Raw genomic sequence first — 24,650 nt, 5'->3', positions numbered from 1 at the left:
ATATTGTTCAAAACAATCATTAGTAATTATGGCTGATGTTTGACAGCAAGCCTAAAATCCCCATTCCCTCCCCACTCCAGGGGAAGGTTACTTCAAAATCCCAATTTCCTCCCCACCCCACTAATCTGTTCTGGGAAGGAATCAAACTCCCCCCTCTTCATTTCCCAAATAAAATATCCCAGATAATTAAGGAATAATCAAGCTGCTAACAAGGAACCTGCCTGGAATTCCACATTCCAGCTGCATAAAGGAAACTGTGTAAGCAGAAAACAGCTACTGGTGCTTACAGATAATATAAAGTGGAAGCCGGAAGTTCGGCTCCATTTACAAGCAGGCAGAAAACTTATTCAAGACAGGATACTTCACAATGGAAATCGCCCAAACCTTTTTAGAAACACAAAGCCCATGTTGCACAAACCCCAAAACTTCAAAAACATTGAACCATATAAGAATTCCTCCTCTTATCCAATTTGTTGTTCAGCTGACCCAATAAGGAGCTTCTAGCCGCTCTGTCAATTTAAAATGACAGTGTTTCCCCCCCCCCTTCTTCTTTGCCAAGCGATCTCCTGGCTGAGAAGTGAGCCAATCAGTTGGGAGGCTTCTTGGCTTCTCAATTTAAAGGGACGGTGTCTTGTTTTTTTTTTCTCTTTTCAACAAGTGAGTCTTCATTTTTTCCTTCTGGCCAATCAGCTGGGAGTCGGAAGGCAGCAATAGATTGGGGGCGGGGCCAGGCAGAATATTTACTACCAGTTCTCCGAACTACTCAAAATGTTTACTACCAGTTCTTGCGAACTGGGGAGAACTGGTAGCAACCCACTACTGCCCTAGTCCTTCTTTTCACTGGACTAGAAATACCCAATTCCTGCAACTGTTCTTCATATGTTTTAGCCCTCATCCCCCTGATCATCTTTGTTGCTCTTTTCTGCACTCTTTCCAGAGTCTCAGTATATTTTTTATAATATGGTGACCAAAACTAGATGCAGTATTCTAAGTGTGGTTTTACTAAGGTTTATAAAGCAGTACTAATACTTCACGTGATCGTGATGCTATCCATCTATTAATGCAACCTAGGATTGTATTAGCTTTTTTGGCAGCTGCCGCACACTGCTAGCTCACTAGGACTCTAAGAACCCTCTCAGAGTTACTGCTATTGAGCCTGGTTTCATCTCATCTGTACCTGTACTTATACATTTGTTTTTTCTTGCTAAGTGTAAAACCTTGCTTTTCTCTACATTGACCTAGGGCCCAGTGTTCATCTAGATCCCTATCTTCTGGGGTGTTGGTTATTCTTGCCAGTCTAGTGTTGTCTGCAGATTTGATGAGTTCCCCTTCTATTCCCTCATCTAAATCATTCATGAAGATGTTGAATAGTACTGGGCCTGAAATGGAACCTTGGGGTACCTCCCTGTTTACTTCCGTCCATGTAGAATTAGTTCCATTGAGGATTACATATTGAATTCAGTTTGTCATGCATCTGGTGGTGATACTGTCTCTCTCACTTTTTTTTAGCTTACCAAAGTGGTCTACTTTGTTAAATGCCTTACTAAAATACAAGTATCCTATGTCCACTGCATTTTGCTGGTCCACTAATTTAGTCACTTTGTCAAAGAATGAAATAAGATTTGTTTGGCAAAACAAATTTTGAAAAAGCCATGTTGGCTTGTGGTTATAACATTGCTTGCTTCTAGGTCAGTGATGGCTAAACTTTTTTGGACCAAGTACATAAAGCGCACACATGCATGTGTAAATGTACACGTGTGTGCTCAAACCCTCCAAATGCAATGCACACACAGCCCTATGCATGCGCATCACCTCAGCGTATGCACGCCTGGGCCCCTACATGCACCTCACTCCCTATGCATGTGCACAGGGTCCCCATGCATGCATGTGGGCCCCCATGCATGTGCATGTGGGCCCACGCATGGGCCCAACCACCTGACGCATGCATGTGCGGGCCCTGCGCACATGCCCCCCACCCATGCATGTGTGGCAGAGACCCAAAGACCAGCTTGCCGGCGGGAGGTACGCGCACATGTACTGCAGAGCTGAACTGGGGCAACAGCTTACATGCCCACAGAAAGGGCACTGTGTGCCATCTCTGGCATGCATGCCATAGATTCACCATCACGGTTCTAAGTGTTCACAAATCTGTTGCTTGATTATCTTTTCCAGGTTCTTCTCAGGTATTGATGTTCTGTAGCTTTTTGAATATGGTTCAATGGTGTGAGGGTTTTTTTGAATCAAGTTTTTTTGATTTTTTTTCTTTCACCCCCCACACATATATTATGAACAGAGTATTGACCATATCATATCTTATACAACTTGCCATATCCAAATACATTTTACATAGTTACAATTTCTGCCAAAATGTTCTTTTTCAATATTTTTTAATCTTAATACCTCTATGCTTATTATATAAACAACATCTTCTTCTGTCCTCTGATTCTAATTTCTCCATTTTTAATCATATATATTCTCTTTTAATTTTCATAGTAATTCATTCTTCATCCTGATAAGTTTAAACATGTTCAGGATTGCCTTTCTTCCATTTCATCTTTTTTGTTTTACAGCAATCCTCCTTCTCCCTCTCTTCTCTTTCCCCTTCGTCCCTTCTTTTATCCTTCCTACTTTCTTCATTCCTTTTCTCCTACTCCTTCTCTACTTCCCCTTCCTTTCTTCCTCCTTTCTTCCTCCTTATCTAACCTTCTCTCCTACTCTTATTTCCCCTCCCTTTATTCCTCTCCTTTTCCCTTCCTTCTATTCCTCTCTCTCCTTCCTCTCTTCTTCTTTCCTTCCATCTCCCCACTCCTTCTTCCTTTCTCTCTCTATTGCTGTATTCATTTTCAGTTCAACATTTTCTGCTATGGTGTCCAGGCAACCCCGATTTTTTCTCCATTTATTGAATATATTTCTCAGAATCCCATCACATTTTTAATTATAAACAGTGTATTACAACTTATTCCATTTTTACCTTAGAACCTTATAATTAACTTAACCTTCCACCTCTTCTTTTCTTTCCTAATTTCTGATTCCCACATCAATTAATTGTTTTTCTCATTTACTAGCATTTCAATTTTATATCTCAGTTTCAATTATTTTCACATTTAAACCATTCTATTTTTCACATTGCATCTGCTGATCCATTTTACAATAAACAATATACTTTTTTGCTTCTTACATACATTACATGTCATCAGTGGTGGGATTCAAATAATTTAACAACCGGTTCTCTGCCCTAATGACCAGCTGGGTAGGCGTGACTCGGTGGTCATGTGACTGTGTGGGCATGGCTAATTCAATGTCACTCACGTTGTAGCTGTTACAATGTAATATGGGTTAACCAGAGAGGCAGTTTCTGTAAGGCTAGAAACACCACCAGAATGTTTCCTTCCTGCCTTCCTTACAGGATTAGGCCTTTAAAGTGAAAAAAAACAAAATAAGATTTCTTCCAACAACTGCTTAGAAAGTTAACAACCGGTTCTCCCGAATAGGTGCGAACTGGCTGAATCCCACCACTGCATTTCATCCTTACGTACATCATTTACTAACATTTCAGGTTTTTATCTTAATTATTCCATTTTATAGTAATCTGTATACTTCTTCTAATTTACTTCTTACATATATTTTTTATTACTAATACCATTCCCTTAAATCAACAAATTAATACTTTAATTCCTTTTCTACTATCTACTATTAATTTCCCTTTTAACCATTTTCTTTTGGTCTCTCCAGAATTCCATTTCTTGATATTTTCCCTTTCTCCCATTCTCTTATTTCCTTCTTTTTCTTTTTATATTTATTGTATCTTTCCTCCTGAATCCTTTCTCTAGTTTTTAAGATTGTTACTCTCTTGATTCTCCCCCTCAATCTTTTCCCGTTTCTTTCTCTTCTCTTCTTTTTTGAGGAATATTCCCCCCTATCCATTTTTATTTTGTCACTGCCAATCCCAGTATAATTATCCATTTCTTTATTTTCAGTTATTTTTCTTTTCAACATTATGTTCTTGCTTCTCCTTTGTATTTTCTTTTTCCTTTTTTTTTGTATTCTAACCAGTCCTCTGCTTCTTTATTTCCTTTAAATGTTTCTCACACATTCTTAAGCATCTCCCTTAGTTCCTCATACTCATAATTTTCCATGTTGTCAATTCAAAGAGACGTTCCTTTGGGATCGTCTGCCCTGGGTTTCGTCAAACCGTCCCTGACAGCGTACATGGGCTGTCAAATGGTTTGGGATTCCCTCCCCCGGATGAAGGGGGAGGGAAGAGTGGTCAGGATTTGGGTAGAGCTCCCCGGGATCCCCTGGAATTTAACCAGGGGATCGAAGGGTGAGAGCTCCCCTTTAGCCTGACGAAGCTCCGTGCCCAGGGTGCTTCTGTTTATACAGAACGAGAAGCCGCGACCATCTCTGTGTCAAGATTTATTCCTAAAGAGAATTCAACACAGACAGAGCAAAGCAGGAGGACTAGCAAGAATTTGCAAGTAATAAATCTTAACTTCAGCTCATAAATAGCTTTCCTTTGAACTAACTTTCAACTTGAGTGGATTTAAAATGGCGTTTGCAATATACAAAGGAAAGCGAAGCTATAAAGAAGAAGAGCATAACAAGCTACTTTTTAAAATGAAATGAACAAGAACTGTTAATGATTTTTTTCTCTTTTTACCTTTTTCTTTATCACAATGTTTAAGAAGAAAAGTTTATTGAAATTTTTCTTTTTCTCTTTTGGTAGATTTTACAGTTTATGAATGGCTCTTAAGCAAACAGAACTAACTATTAAAATCTTGCAAACTTCTTTATTTTAAATATGGATCTTTTTTTTTATTCTCTTCTTTTTTCTTTTTTTTTTAATAGGAACTTTTGGAGGCTTATCTTTTCTTAATAAGTTTTTAAACAAGAGATTTTTACACCAATATATTAAGGATTGGAAAGTCTTTATTGTTAGATGTTAAGCTGATTGGGTGAGCAGATGGAGGAAAATGTGTAAGGAAATGTGTAAGGAAATGTGTAAGATAGAAGACAAGGGGAAGGAGAATGCTTAAGGTGATTTTGATGGTATTTTCTTTTTTTAATATATATACATAGGGTTTAATTTTTACAACTGACTTATTTTGGGTATATCACTATTTGATATATGTGAGGTATAAAGGAATGGGAAGATGGAATATTGTTTAACTTTTGGAGGACAGATAGAAAAATTTATGGATGTAATGTTGGTAAATAGAATTTAATTGTTATAATTGATATATTTTGGATATAAGTTATAATTTTAATAATGTTATTTGTTAGATGTAAGGTAAATTGAAGAAATATTAATATTTGTAATGTTATTTGATTTATGTAAGTGATATTTTTGGAGATTGAAAATGTGTAAGGAAATGTGTAAGATAGAAGACAAGGGGAAGGAGAATGTTTAAGATGTGATTTTGATGGTATCTTTTTATATATATATATATATATATATAGGGTTTAATTGTAAGGTAAATTGAAGAAATATTAATATTAGCAATGTTATTTGATTTAGGTAAGTGATATTAAAGATATGAGAAGATAGAATATTGTTTACTTTTGGAGATTGGATAAAAATTTAAGAATTTAAGCTGGAAATATGAATTATGTTTGGGACACTGTTAAGGAAGAAAGGTATATTATAGAAGAATTTTTGATGAATACTGGAAGATGGAATATCGTTTTGGTCTTGATCGATGAAGATTGGATATATATTTGGTCTTAATTGATGAAGATATTTTATTGATGAACTGAAAATACTAACTTAATTGGAAGATTCTGAAGATTTTAGGAGTGGAATGGACTGATACATAATGGACTGGAAGAAGAATGTTTTTTTGTTTTGGAAGGGAGTTAAGGTCTTGACTTATGTTGTATTTTAATTTATGATTGTTAATTTTATACCCTGTACTTTGTTCTGGGAAGTCTCGGGGGTGGGAGGGGAGGGGAGGGGAGATGAAGGATCAATGTAAAGGAATGATTGAAGATATGTAATTAAGAAATAGAAATAATTTGAAATGAAAGCGGGCTGCTCAGCTGCCATTTCAGAAGGGAATGGAGAGGAGAGGAGGAGTGAAGGAAGAAAGCAGGTAGGAAAGAGAGAGGTAGAAAAGGGAAGGAGAGGAAGAAGAAAGGGGAAAGAGAGAGGGTTAGAAAGGGTGGAAGAGAAGAGTAGGGAAAGAGGAGAGGACGTAGAAAAGCGAAGGAGAGGAAGGATGAAGAAAGTAGAAGAAAGTAGAGAAGGGAGGAGGAAGGTTTGTTAAGGAAGGAAGTGGTAGCTGGGCAGGTCCGAATAAGTAACAAATGAAAGTTAATGATTAATGTTGAATAAGAGACTGTATATTGAATAGGTTGTTGGAAAATGAAAATAAAACTTTTTACATTAAAAAAAAAAAAATCTTTTAAGTTTATTGTTATTTTACTTTATGTATAGTCCAAATTCAAATCCATATAATGTCTCTTTTTTCTTTTTTTATTTCCAAATAGTGTCCAGTTCAAATATTCATTTAGACCACTCCAGTCTAAGGTTTTATTTTTTTCCACTTCTTTTGAAGTCAAAAAAACACTCTTCAAAATTTCCCAAAACAATCATTGCAATGCTTTTTTCCACCAGCAGATGTCCCTCTCAGATCCACAAATCCCCAAGCAATAAAGTATCAGTGTTAAATCAACATAGAAAGTACTTTCTCTCCCATTAATTCCTTTGTTTTGTTAAAGAATGCTTTCCATCAGTTTTCTTTTTCTTGTATTATTTTTAATCTCCTCCAAATGCAATCTTAAATCTAGGTAGAAAGTTCTCCTTTTGGCTTTAATCTTCTAAGTTCCTCTTCGTTTTTGTTTTTCCTTCACTTTGAATTCCCAAGTGCCAATTAGCTGCTTATTTCACACTGGGACCTCTTTTAAGCTTTCAGAAGATTTTTCTTCTTACCTGTGAGTTGGACAATCCGTCACCTGGTAACAATACTCCATTCACTGACTGCTCCAGCACAAATCTTAGTCTGGTTGCCCAAGCTTGTAGTGGTCATTTCAATGGCTGCCGCCCCCACCACCAGATCAAAGAGCTGCCTCTGACCCTTCGAGGAACTTGCCTGTTCCTCTTGGTCTTCCAAGGTATCTCTCCTTCTTCCCCGTCCCTCCGAGACGGTTCCAGTCTGAAGACACCCCCCGACAACAGTTTGTCTGGCTGGATTTTCGCGAATCTCATCGGAGCTCACTATTTCCAGCCACTATTGCTGTGATGCTTCTGGTTCCACTCCAATATGGTTTAATGGTTATAAGATGACATCTGCCAGATCCTTCAGAAATCTAGGAACTAATCCATCAGGTCCCAGTGATTTGTACACATCCAGATTGGACAGGTGTTTTCATACTATTTTCTTCCTTATTTTAATTTGTATTCCTAGCCTGTCTTTTACAGTTATGTTTTTAGAAGGTTGGGCTGTATTATCTTTTACGTGAATACAGATGCAAAGAATGAATTAAGCAGCTCTGGTGTCTTTCTACTGAATGTTATTTCCTTGCCATCATCACTCATTAGTGGACTGAGTGTTTCCTGACTTTTTTTCTTGTTTTTTATGTGTTGAAAGAAACTTTATTATTTTTACATTTGTTCCATGTCTTACGTCATTCTGAGCCTTAGCTTTCCTGACTTCATCTTTGCAAGTTTGGGCTATTTGTTGGTATTCTGCCTTAATTATGTTTCCCTCTTTCCATTTTTTGTATTTGTCCTTTTTGTCTTTCAGTTTATCAGAGAGTTCTTTATGTAATCATGCTAGTTTCTTCTTGGATTTCTTGTTTCCTTTTTTCAGTAGTATGGAGCTTGACTGGACTTTTATAATCATATATTTCAGAGTTTCCCAGGCTTCTTGAGTTGTTTTCCCTTTTAAAATTTTCATCTATGGAATCCTTTCCCAAGGTCTCTCTAAGTTTGTTGAAATCAGCTCCTTTAAAATCTAAGACACTGTTTTACTTAATGTTCTATTGTTTGTGTTTGCATTACAATAAATTCCAATATGACATGGTCATTCTCCCCCAAAGTTATGGCAACTTCAACTCACTCTATCAATTCTTCTCTGTTAGTAAGAATTAGGTCCAGTATAGCTGCCCCTCTAGTTACCTCCTCTACCTTTTGGATGATAAAGTTGTCAGCTAGGTTGGTCAGGAACCTGTTTAATCTCCCATTTGATGCTGACTTTGTCTCCCAGTTGACATCAAAGTACTATATCAGGGGTGTCCAAACTACGGCCCGCGGGCCAACTGCGGCCCGCGGATCAGTTTTTATTGGCCCGCAGCAAATTCTGAAAGTATAATTTAATATGGCCCTTTTCACGCTGCGAGGCTCGCGGCTCCTCCCCATGGGTGGGGAATAATGAAGGGAGGGGGCGGAGGCGGCGGCAAGCGGGAAAGTGGCTGCTGGCCGTGCCCGACCCCAGCAGTTCTAGCCTCGCCTTCCTCGGGCCGCCTGGTGAGGCTCCTCGCGCCTCCACCCCTTGGGCATGGAATAACGAAGGGAGGGGGCGGAGGAGGCGGCGGCAAGCGGGAAAGTGGCTGCTGGCCGTGCCCGACCCCAGCAGTTCTAGTCTCGCCTTCCTCGGGCCGCCTGGTGAGGCTCCTCGCGCCTCCACCCCTTGGGCAGGGAATAACGAAGGGAGGGGGCGGAGGAGGCGGTGACAAGCGGGAAAGAGGCTGCTGGCCGTGCCCGACCCCAGCAGTTCTATCCTCGCCTTCCTCGGGCCGCCTGGTGAGGCTCCTCGCGCCTCCACCCCTTGGGCATGGAATAACGAAGGGAGGGGGCGGAGGAGGCGGCGGCAAGCGGGAAAGTGGCTGCTGGCCGTGCCCGACCCCAGCAGTTCTAGCCTCGCCTTCCTCGGGCCGCCTGGTGAGGCTCCTCGCGCCTCCACCCCTTGGGCAGGGAATAACGAAGGGAGGGGGCGGAGGAGGCGGCGGCAAGCGGGAAAGAGGCTGCTGGCCGTGCCCGACCCCAACAGTTCTAGCCTCGCCTTCCTCGGGCCGCCTGGTGAGGCTCCTCGCGCCTCCACCCCTTGGGCATGGAATAACGAAGGGAGGGGGCGGAGGAGGCGGTGACAAGCGGGAAAGAGGCTGCTGGCCATGCCCAACCCCAGCAGTTCTAGCCTCGCCTTCCTCGGGCCGCCTGGTGAGGCTCCTCGCGCCTCCACCCCTTGGGCAGGGAATAACGAAGGGAGTTTCAAGTTCATACCAAATACAAAACAAAAGCCAAGATCAGGGGTGTCCAAACTTGGTCTCTTTAAGACTTGTGGACTTCAATTCCCAGAGTTCCTCAGCCAGCTTTGCTGGCTGAGGGACTCTGGGAGTTGAAGTCCACAAGTCTTAAGGGACCAAGTTTGGACACCCCTGGCCAAGATGAATGAATATGAAACATTTTCCCCCCTTAAATGAAGATGATATCCACATATTGTTGCTTTTTAGTAGACTGACTGTATCCATCTGTATTGTAATGTCCCAGGTTTTCAGGCCTCTGATATAGTCCTAAATATTTACCACGAGTCAACAGAAATGGCAGCATCGAAGAAACGCAAGATAGCAAGTGAGTGTAGAAGATTTCAAACACGGTGGGAAAATGAATATTTCTTTAAAGAAATCAACAGAAAGTGTGTCTGATTTGCAATGAAGATGTTGCCGTGATGAAAGAGTATAATGTCCGTCGGCACTATGAGACCAAGCATCAGAGCTACGCATCGTACACAGGTGCCAAACGAGCACAGAAATTCAAGCAAATGGCAGCTAGCCTGCAAGCTCAACAACAGTTTTTATTTCGTGCTAACAAAATACAGGAAAACGCCACAGCAGCAAGCTATGAAGTCGCAAAACTTATTGCCCAGCATGGCAAACCGTTCTCAGGCGGTGATTTCATAAAGCAGCGCCTCATCAAAGTCACAGAAGTAATGTGCCCGGAAAAAGTGCAGGATTTCAACAACGTGACCTTATCCAGAAATACAGTGGTGCGGAGAATCGAGGACTTGTCAGCTAACCTGAAACTTCAGCTGAGAGAGAAAGCTTGTGCTTTTGATTTTTACTCGATAGCATGCGATGAGAGCACAGACGCCACAGACACCGCACAGCTTTTAATTTTTTGGGAGTCGATGATAATTTTGCTGTCGGAGGAGCTGCTTGATATGATGAGCCTAAAAGGCACCACGACGGGTGGAAGTCTTTTTGTCGCTGTGTCACCGGCTGTTGAAAAGATGGGGCTTAAATGGGACAAGCGTTGTGGAGTAACAACGGATGGAGTGCCGGCCATGACGGGTGGCGCAAAGGAATGGCATCCATGGTGTGCGTCAAGGTAAAGAGGCGGAGGTGAGGCTGTTAGGATGCACTGTATAATCCACCAAGAAGCACTGTGTGCCAAGACTGTGCAGCTGGGCGATGTGATGAACACTGTTGTAAAAACTGTCAACATAATTCGAGCTAGAGGACTGTACCACAGGGAATTTCAAGCTTTCTTATCTGACGTGGATGCTGAATACGGGGATGTACTCTACCACTCTGATGTGCGCTGGCTCAGCCGCGGCTCTGTGCTGCAGCGGTTTTATTCGCTGAGATCAGAAATCGACAATTTTTTGAAAGAGAAGGACCGACCTCTTCATGAACTGAGTGACCCTCTGTGGCTGGCAGACCTGGCATTTTTAGTTGATCTTACTCATCATCTGAATACACTGAACAAGAACCTACAAGGCAAAGAACAGCTGGTGTCACACCTGTATGCGCACATGAAAGCCTTCTGTGTAAAGCTCCGCCTGTTTGAGACACAACTACGAAGCTTTAATGCTGCACACTTCCCTCGCTGTCTGAAATCAAGTCTGCTTTTCCAAAGGCAGACCTTTCTGCTAAAAAGGAGAAATATGTTTCTGTAATTACATCTCTCGTGACAGAATTCAACCAGCGTTTTCAAGATTTTTCTGTCATTGAAAAACAAATCAAGCTGTTCTCGACCCCCTTCCTGGTGGATGCAGAAGAAGTGGAGGAGAGTCTGCAGTTAGAACTGATTGAAATGCAATGTGATGATTCTCTGAAGAGTCAACATCAGCTTCTCTCCTCCTGACTTCTATCAGAGTTTGGATCATGCCAAGTTTCCTCTGATGAGACGCCACGCAAAAAGAATGATGAGCCTGTTCGGCTCAACATACATATGTGAACAAACATTTTCTCTGTTAAATCAGAACAAAAGCAGACTGAGATCCAGAATGACTGATAGCCATCTCTGTGAAGTCCTTCGTGTCTCAACCACCAAACTTTCTCCTGACATCCCAGCCATCCTTCAATCCAAAGGACAGCATCACTGCTCCCACTGAGAGCAATGTTCTTCACATTATAGGCGACTTAGAAATACACACAGTAATCATGTGTCAATATGTCACCTCTTGTGTGTGGCCCGGGCCACACATGAATTTACTAGGCTTATATACTGTTTGTTGTCCAGCCGCATGCCTTTCTGAATAATTATATTTTAAAATATTACATTAAAAATCAACATAACACAAACACACACGTACACAAACATAGAGATACACATGCACATATATATAACTCACACACATATAGTATACTTAAGCCTAAACTGTGCATAGGGACTACCCAGACGGCTGAAAAAAGTGATTTCTGACAGGTTCTCACACTTTTGACTGGTCCTCACACCTACAACTATCTTTACATTTTGCACCCTATCTTGTAACCGTGGTGAAGAGAAGCAGTTGTGAAATGAGTGATATGGTTGTTAAAAATGCTGCAATGGGCATAAATGTGAGGATGGTCATAAGTGTGAGGACTGGTCAAAAATTACTTTTTTTAGCCCTCTGAGTAGTTTCTATGCCCATAGCCACATCCACTCAGTAACATGAGCAGTTAGCCACGCCCACCAGTCACATGACCACCAAGCCTTTGCTTATTTTTCTGTATTTGGCCCTCACTCAAAAAACTTTGGACACCCCTGTACTATATTATTTGCTACACAAGACACACTTTTTCATCAAGACCGAAAACAGGGCATCCAGAGGCCAAAAACGGGATGTGCAGAGGCCAAAAATGGGGCACATGGAGGCCGAAAACAGGGCACGCAGAGGCCAAAAATGGGAGTGTGTCTTATGGTCAGGTGCATCTTATGAAGCAAAAAATACAGTAGTTTTTTAAAAAAAGTTTTGTATTAATAATTCAAAATTAAAAACATATGACATCACTGGTTCTAGGCATCTTCCAATACTTTAACCTAATACATCAGGGGTAATCAACCTTTTTATACCTACCACCCACTTTTGTATCTCTGTTAGTAGTAAAATTTTCTAACCGCCCACCAGTTCTACAGTAATGTGCCGTGTATCGTTGTCTGTGCATGCCTCTCGCGCATCGTGGATTGGGTTTGGGGGGGGCGCCAGCTACCAGCTCTGCTTTTCTTTTATAGCTGGGTGGTGTGGGGGGAGATGCGCGAGCTATTCTGGGACGAGGCTCTTTTGTTTGCAGTCGCACTATAGCGCCATTTAGTTTTACTTACGTAACGTGAACTAAACTTATGCGCGGGCGATACAAATAGTATATTTTCAGAAATTTAAATTGTCACAGGGAATTTTATGAAAACCTAATGAAAATGTTTTTAAATAATGCTATGAAAATTTTTTTAAAAGTCAATTAAATTAAAAAAAAAGGAAAGTGCTTCAGTATCGGACAAAACCCCTACTGCCCACCATGAAAGCTGGAATGCCCACTAGTGGGCAGTATGGACCAGGTTGACTACTACTGTAATACATAATAAACTAATGATAAAATAATAATGTATTTCTTAAACCTTATACGTTATTTACACATAATATAATAATAATAATGTATACCTTATTTCTATACAATTATACATATCTATACATACATATACCTATCTATACAATTCACATACCCATTTATCTATAATAACATATATATTTCTAGTCTAATATTAGACATTTGTCTCGGCTATCCTCCTTTTATCTAACCATTCATAGAATTTTGCCCAGATTTTATAGTACAATGTTTTGCTTTTATCCTTGAATTCCAAGGTGAGTCTATCCATTTCTGCACAGTTGAAAATTTTTAGACGTATTTCCTCTTCTGTTGGGGTGTCTTTGTCTTTCCACTTCTGAGCAAAAGCTATCTGTGCCACTGTAAGTATAGGCAGTAATAGATAATTTATGTCTTTCTTGTATTTATCCTCTGTCATTCCAAAAACGAAAAATTCCAGTTTGACTTCTATATTTATTAACAAAATTTCTTCCAACCAACTCTTTATTAGATTCCAATATTTTTTTTGCCTTTGGGCATTCCCACCACATATGATAGAAGTTCCCCATGGCCACCTCACACTTCCAGCATGCCGAAGAATTTCACTTATTAATTTGTGCTAATCTTGTGGGGGGAGGTGCCACCTATAAAACTTCTTATATAATTTTTTCTTATATGAAGTTGCTAATGTGATTTTTAATTTTTTTCCCCATAAAGTCTGCCATTTGTCTAAATCAATACTATGACCAAAATATTTACTCCAAATTATCTTTTTTTTTATAAAAAAGTTTTATTTTTATATTCATGTGTTAGAAGAAATATCCATCTGGGTTCAGTTCCAAGTGGGGACAAAGACACTGGAAACATGGAGGCTGCTTGGAAAGATGGTTTAATGGTGGTCAGGATCACATGGCTTGAGTTCCTGAACAGAAAAGGGCTGAGATCCTGTGCGCTCCCTGGCTTTATGCTTTTTCTGAGCTTTGAACTTTCTGGGGCACAGGAAGAGTATCCTGATTGGTTGTCAGACTCCCAGGGGGTGGGGGTCTTAGCTAGCCTTGCTGGCTGATGTAATCTTCCCAGGTGTCATGTGGTTTCAGTTGCTAGATGGGTCCTATTATGTTGCAGATGATGGTGGCCCATTGACAAAGGTGGGGAGAATGAGTTTCTACCTTGACCCATTGACAAGGGTGGGGGGGTGTGGCAAGAAGTTGCAGGGAGCTGCTTTGACTTTAAAACATATTTCTCCATTTCTCATCCAGGGAAATATATTCTGCCTTTTTAAATATTTTCTAAAATATTTCATTCTTCTAGGAGGGGGGTGGATGCTAAATTCCTACAATCCCTACTTTTTTTTTTTTTCCAAAACGTGAGTTTTGAAACATGCTCTTGGCAAAAAATTAAAATTGATCAAACCAGGGAGGCTTGATGGGTGCTTTTAATTTTTCTGATGCAAAGGAAGCCATTGATACAGAAAAAGATTCCTTCAGTGGCTCCCAAAAGCTTTCAACCATGAAGGTCTAGCAGCCAGGGGAAAAGTTCTGGTAAGAATTTTACAGTATCCAATTTTCTATGCCAATTAATTTCAGCTGTTAGATATCACTTTCTGTGAGCTTCCAGTCAGGTTTCAAGCAAGCACACATCCCAAAATTTTCACAGTCATGGTTTTCCTTTAAATTACAGGCTGCCCACCATGAAGCTGGAATGCCCACTAGTGGGCAGTATGGACCAGGTTGACTACCACTGTAATACATAATAAACTAATGATAAAATAATAATGTATTTCTTAAACCTTATCGTTATTTACACATAATATAATAATAATAATGTATACCTTATTTCTATACAATTATACATATCTATACATACATATACCTATCTATACAATTCACATACCCATTTATCTATAATAACATATATATTTCTAGTCTAATACTAGACATTTGTCTCGGCTATCCTCCTTTTATCTAACCATTCATAGAATTTTGCCCAGATTTTATAGTACAATGTTTTGCTTTTATCCTTGAATTCCAAGGTGAGTCTATCCATTTCTGCACAGTTGAAAATTTTTAGACGTATTTCCTCTTCTGTTGGGGTGTCTTTGTCTTTCCACTTCTGAGCAAAAGCTATCTGTGCCACTGTAAGTATAGGCAGTAATAGATAATTTATGTCTTTCTTGTATTTATCATCTGTCATTCCAAAAACGAAAAATTCCAGTTTGACTTCTATATTTATTAACAAAATTTCTTCCAACCAACTCTTTATTAGATTCCAATATTTTTTTTGCCTTTGGGCATTCCCACCACATATGATAGAAGTTCCCCATGGCCACCTCACACTTCCAGCATGCCGAAGAATTTCACTTATTAATTTGTGCTAATCTTGTGGGGGGAGGTGCCACCTATAAAACTTCTTATATAATTTTTTCTTATATGAAGTTGCTAATGTGATTTTTAATTTTTTTCCCCATAAAGTCTGCCATTTGTCTAAATCAATACTATGACCAAAATATTTACTCCAAATTATCTTTTTTTTTATAAAAAAGTTTTATTTTTATATTCATGTGTTAGAAGAAATATCCATCTGGGTTCAGTTCCAAGTGGGGACAAAGACACTGGAAACATGGAGGCTGCTTGGAAAGATGGTTTAATGGTGGTCAGGATCACATGGCTTGAGTTCCTGAACAGAAAAGGGCTGAGATCCTGTGCGCTCCCTGGCTTTATGCTTTTTCTGAGCTTTGAACTTTCTGGGGCACAGGAAGAGTATCCTGATTGGTTGTCAGACTCCCAGGGGGTGGGGGTCTTAGCTAGCCTTGCTGGCTGATGTAATCTTCCCAGGTGTCATGTGGTTTCAGTTGCTAGATGGGTCCTATTATGTTGCAGATGATGGTGGCCCATTGACAAAGGTGGGGAGAATGAGTTTCTACCTTTGACCCATTGACAAAGGTGGGGGTGTGTGGCAAGAAGTTGCAGGGAGCTGCTTTGTCTTTAAAACATGTTTCTCCATTTCTCATCCAGGGAAATATATTCTGCCTTTTTAAATATTTTCTAAAATATTTCATTCTTCTAGGAGGGGGGTGGGTGCTAAATTCCTACAATCCCTACTTTTTTTTTTTTTCAAAACGTAAGTTTTGAAACATGCTCTTGGCAAAAAATTAAAATTGATCAAATCAGGGAGGCTTGATGGGTGCTTTTAATTTTCTGATGCAAAGGAAGCCATTGATAGAAACAACAGAAAAAAGATTCCTTCAGTGGCTCCCAAAAGCTTTCAACCATGAAGGTCTAGCAGCCAGGGCAAAAATTCTGGAAAGAAATTTACAGTATCCAATTTTCTATGCCAATTAATTTCAGCTGTTAGATATCACTTTCTGTGAGCTTCCAGTCAGGTTTCAAGCAAGCACACATCCCAAAATTTTCACAGCCATGGTTTTCCTTTAAATTACAGGCTGCCCATTTCCAAGGGTTGGTTACTGAACCTGCCCTAGCTCTTACTTTAGTGCATCCAGATTTTTTTTAGTCCAAATTGAGGTTAATCGGTATGCAATCCAGGCTTTTCCTTTCTTCCTTTCTTTTTTTTTTTAATTACACACAATGAGCCCTGGGACTTCTACTCATGAGACCACCAGTGCAACATATCTTGCTTTACTGGGCAACTGGGCAGCATCATTTGTGAGTCATAGTCAGGGCTTGGGTTTTGGATATCACTTTTTCTGCTATCTCTTCAAGAGAGGAATTGCCTGAGGGGGATGCCCCTCCCCCATGGAATTAGCAGGGAGATCTGATTCCTTGGGCTTTTAGTGCCACAGAGCAAAATCAACCTAGGGGAAGTCTTGTGTGGAGGTAAGTGAAGGGAATAGTTTCAGTCTAATTCTGAATGGTGTCTCTCTCTGTGTGTGCCTGTGTATGCAGCTACCTTTACAATTCAGGCAATACAGACAATACAAACATGCTAGACAAATTTCCCTACCATTAGACAGAAATCTCAGGTGTTCAGAACTAACTGTGGCAGCCACTTTCAAATACAATCCTTACATGAATACTTTAGACTGATTACAATATAAAGAATACAAGACAGAAAATCTTACAATGAATTTCCACCCTCCCTCCATAGTCTTTCCAGCTGTCTTCTGGGAATTGAAAAGAGTCTTTCAGTCTTTACTTGTACATCTCAGGGTCCTTTCTTTCATGTCTGCTGGGTAGCATGCTTGGTGATAAGGCTGGTTAGTCAGGCTTGGAAGGTCTGCTCCACTCTGGTTGCTGTGATGACTTTCAGTGGGGGCTGGATTCAAACTCAATTCCTGGCTCCAACAAATCGAAGGTCTCCTCTGGGGGCAGCATCTGGAACCATGTGCTCTGCTTCCACAGTTGCAGAGTCATCTTTTCAGGGCTGAAAGACATTAGAACAGAATCTCCTCCCCACTTTTGTGGGTAATCTTCTCAGGAAAGGCATTGTAACAGGATTAAAAGTGGGGGGGGGTAGATATCTTGCAGGCAGAGTTTGAAAAGAAACAACACATCAGTATTGCAGTTACTAAAAGATAATGCAGTTTCAACAAAATGGAGACACAACTGATGAGAAAGAAAAAAACTGGATTCACATGCTTCAGGAAGAGGATGAACAGGTAAAATCATTTAAACACCCAGTAAATGCAAGACTGAATTTTTTTTTCTCTTGTAAGTGAACTTAAAACGTTTCCTCATAAACTTATCTTGTAAGTGAACTTAAAATGTTTCCTTATAAACTTGAGTTGTTACTTTAAGATAAAGAGAGGGGAGACAAAAGCAGAAATGAAAAGTTCTCTGTACCCAGTTTCTGTCGGCCACACAAAAACAGGGTAAAGGCTCTTTCTTTCTTTTTTCTCTCTCTCTCTTTTCCCATTTTCATTGCTTCAACCTTTTGTTTTTGGTTTTCCCTAACAATTTAAAATTCTTGTCTCTAGAGATCAGATGCATTTTAGTTACAATTACCTCAAGGGCCCACAAAGACAGACATACACACATAAAAAACAAGGAGGACAAAGAGAGGAAAACAAAACTCTGAGATTTACACACACACTGATCATTCCCACCATAAATCTCAGTTAAATTAGGGAAGGCATAAATCTTAACAGACAGACCACGTGGTTCCATAGAAGACAGAGAAAGAGACAAACAAGCAAACAAAACAAAAACCCAAACATTCCTATTTATATATTTCCCTTTTCTTTTAAGTACCTTTATTTAGCCAAATTTGTCTTCCTGGTGTTATCTCTTAGCAAAGCCCATTTTTTACACAATTTCTTCAATTTCTTTTCTCGCATGCCAGTCAACACTGGCACCTGCCTGGCGTCCCAGACCCCAAGCATGTCTCTCAGGGGATTTCCCTCTACCCTCGAGCTTACGCTTCCCATGATCCTCGGAATGTGAGGCTCACTTTGTCATAGCCGGGTACTCCCGCAGTTTCAGAAAAAAAGGTATCCACGAAGGACTCCAACTCCCTTCTGTCGAATTATGGGCCCCTTCCTTAAGGGAACTCTTATTTGAAGATCACCAATAAAAAAAAATAGTGATCCCGGAGGACCTTGCTGCCCCTACAGCAGGTACGAGCACCTCCTCTCACTCTATATGCACCACTTTAGGCTTTGCTTTCTTTTTTAGATACACCAATAGTTCCTATATATTTCTTTTTTTTCCCCCTTCACACTTCTTTTCCTTTCACTCAGCTTCCGTTCCTTGAAAACACAACGTTCCACATTTGGCTTCCCCCCCTTGCTTTCTCTATCCTACCGGTCACGGCTTGGTGGAGCTAGCAGTAGGCAGAGGTGCGGCTCAAGGTTGCTCAAAGAGGTGGAATCAGACTGTTTCTTTAGGTGGAATCCCACACACACACTTCCTCATTCCCTAACAGAAGGTCCTGTGCTCTGGCAAAACCCCCATGCTCTCCAGACTTTTGGTCTTTCTGCGGTTAGGAAATGCACAGAGGAAGCAAGATCCAGCTATGATTGGGAGAAGGGCCCTCTCACTCACACACATGCAGGCATACACATATTTCCCATGCTTTTCCATGCTTTAAAATTAAAATTTAGAGGTACTCACCTTCTTTCCAAGCAGCCTTTGAGCTCAACACTCAAAACCCCTTTAAAACCTAGTTCCAAATGGCCAAGGTCCAGGAAAACTTACCCACAGACTCAATGGGTCTGCTGCTAGCAAGGGAGGCTTACCTGGGCCAGGTCCATTGGTTAGGTTAGCTTGGAGTCCCATCTGGGTCGCCAATTGTTGGAAGAAATATCCATCTGGGTTCAGTTCCAAGTGGGGACAAAGACACTGGAAACATGGAGGCTGCTTGGAAAGATGGTTTAATGGTGGTCAGGATCACATGGCTTGAGTTCCTGAACAGAAAAGGGCTGAGATCCTGTGCGCTCCCTGGCTTTATGCTTTTTCTGAGCTTTGAACTTTCTGGGGCACAGGAAGAGTATCCTGATTGGTTGTCAGACTCCCAGGGGGTGGGGGTCTTAGCTAGCCTTGCTGGCTGATGTAATCTTCCCAGGTGTCATGTGGTTTCAGTTGCTAGATGGGTCCTATTATGTTGCAGATGATGGTGGCCCATTGACAAAGGTGGGGAGAATGAGTTTCTACCTTTGACCCATTGACAAAGGTGGGGGTGTGTGGCAAGAAGTTGCAGGGAGCTGCTTTGTCTTTAAAACATGTTTCTCCATTTCTCATCCAGGGAAATATATTCTGCCTTTTTAAATATTTTCTAAAATATTTCATTCTTCTAGGAGGGGGGTGGGTGCTAAATTCCTACACATATCCAACAACTATCCAATGTACAGTCATATACAATTAGTCGGGCTTGCCCAGTCACCACCCCCTCCTTTTAACTCTCTTCCCTCTTCTACCTTCTTCTACTTTCCAGACCTTCCTCCCCTTCTCTTATCTACATCCTCTCCTCCCTCCACCCTATACCTTCCTTCTCCTTCTTTTACCCCTCTTCCTTCCTCTTCTCCCTCTTCTACTCCTCTTCTCCTCTTTCCTACCTTCTACTCTCTCCTCTTTTCTCCCTCCCCACCATTCTAAAATGGTAGCTGGGCAGACCCGACCCTACATTAATTATATTTATACATCTTCAATAATCCCTGTACATTAACCATCACTCCATCCTCTACCCTCAACCCCCCCCCAGTTCCCCTTCCCTCCCCACCCCCGACTTCCCAGAACAAAATGCAGGGTATCAAAACTAACAATCATAATCCAAAATAAATCTTAAATTATATTAAATTATAATTTAATCACACATAATCACACTCTCAATTCCCCTCTCCTTCAAAAATATATCTAATACAAAATATTTCCTAAATTTACTCATATGCTATTCGATATTTTTTTATCTGATACTTATTTTGAATATAATCAATCCACATTTTCCATTCTAAAATATATTTTTCTTGTGTATAGTCTCAAATAAGCAGAAATTTTTGCCATTTCTGCCAGATTTGATACTTTGAGTGTCCATTCTTCAATTGTAGGTAATTCTTCTTTCTTCCAATATTGAGCAATCAAAAGTCTTGCGGCTGTTATTAAGTTCAAAATCAATTTAGTCTCTATAGCTGTACAATCCATAATTATTCCTAGTAGAAAGAACTGTGGAGTAAACTTAATCTTCTTTTTCAGAATGTTCTGCATGATCCACCATACTTTAATCCAAAAAGCTTTAACTTTTTTACAAAAAAGCTCTTAATCTATAATCTTGATGTTTAATTCTAATTCCCTTTATTCCATCGGAACCACGTATTTTATTCAAAATAATTTCTAAAGTTAAAATAAAAAATAATGGAGACAAGGGGCATCCCTGTCTCATCCCTTTCCCAATTTTAAAAATTTCTGTTAACCCACCATTTACTATTATTTGTGCTATTTGCTTCTGATATATTGCTTTAATTGCATGGATAAAATAATTCCCAAATTGTATTTTTTCTATTACTTTAAACAAAAACTGCCAATCCAATCTGTCAAAGGCTTTTTCAGCATCCAGAAAAAAAGAGTGCTGCTGAGACTTGGTTGTTTTGTTCCAAATATTCAAGTAAATTTACAATTTGCCTCACATTATATCTCATCTGCCTACCTTAAATTTTTATTGATCATTATGAGTTATTTGATTCATCACTGGCATTAATCTATTAGCAAGTATCTTGGCTAATATCTTGTAATCAGTATTTAAAAGTGAGATAGGCCTATAATTCTCTGCTTTAATACCATCTCGATCTTTCTTCGGTATTAACAAAATAAAAGCTGTCCTCCATGAAGGGGGAACATCCCCTCCCATTTGAATTTTATTAAATAACCCTTTAAGTGGTTCAACCATCTCATTTTGTAAATTTTTATAATAAACAGCTGTTAAACCATCTGTACCTGGTGCTTTACCGGTTTTAAGCTGCTTAATTGCTAACAAAATTTCCTCTGAAGTAATTAATTGATTCAATTCTTCCCTTTGATTTTCTGTAAGCTCACAAATATCTTGTTGTAAATATCTTTCTATCTCTGTATCATCAATCATATCCCTAGTATATAACTTAGTATAATACTTTTAAAACGCTTTTTTAATCAAATTCTTTTGATACACTTCCTTGCCCCTATATTTTATTTTATCAATCGTTCGTGGTTTCTGTTTTTTCCTTATTAAATAGGCAAGCCATCTTCCTGGCTTGTTAGCATTATTGAATGTATTATGTTTTACATATTGTAAATTAATTGCTACTTGATCTGCCATCAACATGTTAAACTGACCTCTTAATATATTTATTGATTCTTTTATTTTACTATTTCCTGGGCTATTTATCAATAACTGTTCTTTCTTTTTAATTTCCTCTTCCAATTCCTTTTTCTTTTTCTGCAGTTTATTTTTATATTTAATATTCATTTGTATAAGATTTTCTCTCATATAAGCCTTACTAGCATCCCAAATCATCTCTATAGATGTCTCTTTTTTCATATTCATAATAAAAAATTCTTTCATTTGCTTTTTACATTCATTTACATTTTGTTCATATTTAAACAAATTCTCATTCAACCTCCATGATCTCCTAGCCTCCTTTTCCCAATCAAATTCAATCCAAACCAGACTATGATCAGATAGGGTTCTTGAACAAATCTTCGTCTTCTTCACTCTAGAGTACAAATCATTAGAAATCAAAATAAAATCAATCCTCGAAAATGATTGATGCCTGTCAGAAAAGAAGGTAAAATCCCTCTCTTCTGTATTATGTTCTCTCCAAATATCTCTTAATTCCAAGTCCTCCGTCATTTCAAAAAAAGCCTTTGGTAGTTTCGCCCGGCTTGAAATCTTCCTTAAACTTTTTTTTGTCTTTTCAAGTATCCAACACACCATTCCAATCACCCATTAATATATATGATTTATAATCCCAAAATACTATTCTTTTATGTAAAAACTTGAAAAAATTTTCTTGTTGTTGATTCGGAGCATAAACTCCTATTAATAATGTCTTCTTTCCTTCCAACAAAAGTTCAATAGCAATATATCTTCCTTGCTTATCCACCTCAATTAATTTTGCTGATATATCCTTCTTTATATATATAACTAAACCGTTTTTTTTTCCAAAGAGGAGGCAACAAAATGTACTCCCAGTTTTGAGTTTATCAAATATTTCTGGTCTAAAGATCTAATATGTGTTTCTTGTAAACAGATAATGTCATTTTTAAATTGTTTCAAATAATGAAATACTTTCCTTCTCTTCTGTGGTGAATTCAAACCATTAACATTCCAAGATAATAGTTTAATTGCCATTATCGGCCAAAGGAAACTTTTGGAACACCAGCCACAGATCACATTTTGCTTTAGGCCTTGCTCCTCCCACTGTTTCCGTTGTAGTAGTTGCCAATTGTTGTTGTGCCTTTACATCTTGTTCCTTGCGTTTAGCAGCAGCTCTTGTCAGCCTTTGTTCCTTTGGATCTGAACCCGTCATAGGTATTTCCAACATTTGTAATAAATCTTCTTCCATCACAATCTGTTCTTGTACCTGCTTCACTTCTCTTTCCTTCACTTCAGCCTCCCTTCTTCTAGCTTCCAATGGAAGAAGACTTCCAGCTTTTAATGCCTCAACATAAAATTCTCTTGCTTTTCCAACTGTATTGAGACGATGCACTTTCCCTGCATAATATACTATTATACCAGTTGGAATATCCCATCTATAATCAATCTGGCATTTTTTAAGTTCATTCACCAGGAAGGCAAATTCCTTCCTAGCCCTTAACATTTTGGGTGGAATTTCCTTTAATATTAAGATATCTTGACCAGCAACCTGAATCTTCTCCCCCTTATATGAAGCTTGCAGAATCTGATTTCTCACTGTTCTATTTGTAAAATAAATAACAACATTCCTTGGCAACTTTTTTTGCCTTGCTATCCAAGAATTCACACGATATATTTTGTCAATTTGATAAGCCACATCTGCTGGACGGGCTGCTAATATCTCACCAAATGCTTCAGAAAAAATTTCCCTTAAGTTCTCTTCTCTATTCTCCTTTAAGGCATGGATTCTTAAAGCAAATTCCATATTTCTGTATTGTATCAAAACTATTTCATCATCTGTTTTTTCCATTTTACTTTGAAATTCATCCATTTTATTTTCTAATTTTGAATTAAATTGCTTGATTTCCTCAACTTCCTCTTCTAATAAAATCATATTTGTTGCCAAACTTTGTACTGCAATTACAAATCCTTCTTTAACTTCTTTATTTCCCACTTGAATTTCTAATATCTGCTCTTTCATTTCAGACATCTCATCAGTTATTACTTTAATTTTTTCTTGTATAAAATACTTCAAGTTCTCCTGTAATGCCTCCAAATTCAATGTTCTAGTATCTGCTGTATGAGCTGGAGAGGCACCAGCTGATGAGATTCCAGAGCCCTTTGTTACAGTAGACTTTAATTGTTTGGCTGCCATCTTCTATAAAATTGTTTATTTGTTTATTTATTTCCAACTTAATATTCACTTTAAATCTTCTTAACCTCTAAAAAACACACAGTCTTTTAAAGCAATATTTAAAAATCTCCCCTAGATTCTATCAGCAGGCAGCAAGGAATTAAAGTAGCAAACAGCATGCAATTTACCAGCGGCAGACGGCAAGCAGTAAAAGTTCTGTCACTTTCGCTTTCCACTCGTTAGCTTGTTAACAATTCCCCACCATTTTTTTGCTAATTTCAAGCTTGTGACAAAGTAACGGGGAATTGGCTTGGCTACTTGCATAAAGTTCTCCCACTTTTGTTCTGTCCGGTATAATCCTTTATTGTCCAAAATAAATCTCAGCGTTTGGTCGTGGTGATTGATTCCGCCAAAGCAGAAAAATCCTCAGATCTAGAGCACTTCGGGTTGCTGGAGGGAACTTAACCTTTCAAACCACTTTTTTCTCAGGGGCTTTAGGAAAGTTCTACCTCTACCCTGCAGCTCACCTCCTCTTCTCCCGAAGAGAGGGTTTTTCGAACCGCTGGACGGCAGATTTAAGCTGTCCTAGCGATTCCACATAATCCAGAGGTTGGCAATCGTAAAGATCGCCGCCATCACCTACGGTGCCAAACTGGAAGCCAATATTTACTCCAAATTATCATCGTTTCTTTGACTTGTTCCTCAATCGTGTCTTCTTCCAATAGATAGCAATATAATTTACTTATGGTCTTACCCTCCCTACTTAATAAAATCTTATTTAATTCTGATAATTCTTGCTTTATGCCCCACTCCTTTTTGTCTTTGCTAAATTTAGATTGTATTTGGAGGTATGCCCACCATTCCCCCAGGACTTTGTCAACTTCCTGACCTTCGAACCTTCCGCCGCGAGCTTAAAACACATCTATTTATTTGTGCAGGACTGGACTAGAAT

General features: G+C 39.3%; 1 protein-coding gene across 7 annotated transcripts in view; it reads left to right on the top strand.

Annotated features, from left to right (window-relative positions):
• The window catches only part of PALLD (palladin, cytoskeletal associated protein), a 567,705-nt gene that overhangs the window by 10,007 nt on the left and 533,048 nt on the right, over positions 1-24,650 (top strand). The window lies entirely within an intron of this gene.

Source organism: Ahaetulla prasina, chromosome 8 (assembly GCF_028640845.1).
Source record: "Ahaetulla prasina isolate Xishuangbanna chromosome 8, ASM2864084v1, whole genome shotgun sequence".
NCBI lineage: Eukaryota > Metazoa > Chordata > Lepidosauria > Squamata > Colubridae > Ahaetulla > Ahaetulla prasina.
The sequence above is the reverse complement of the archived record's forward strand: the minus strand, read 5'-3'. Positions and strand labels throughout refer to the sequence as shown.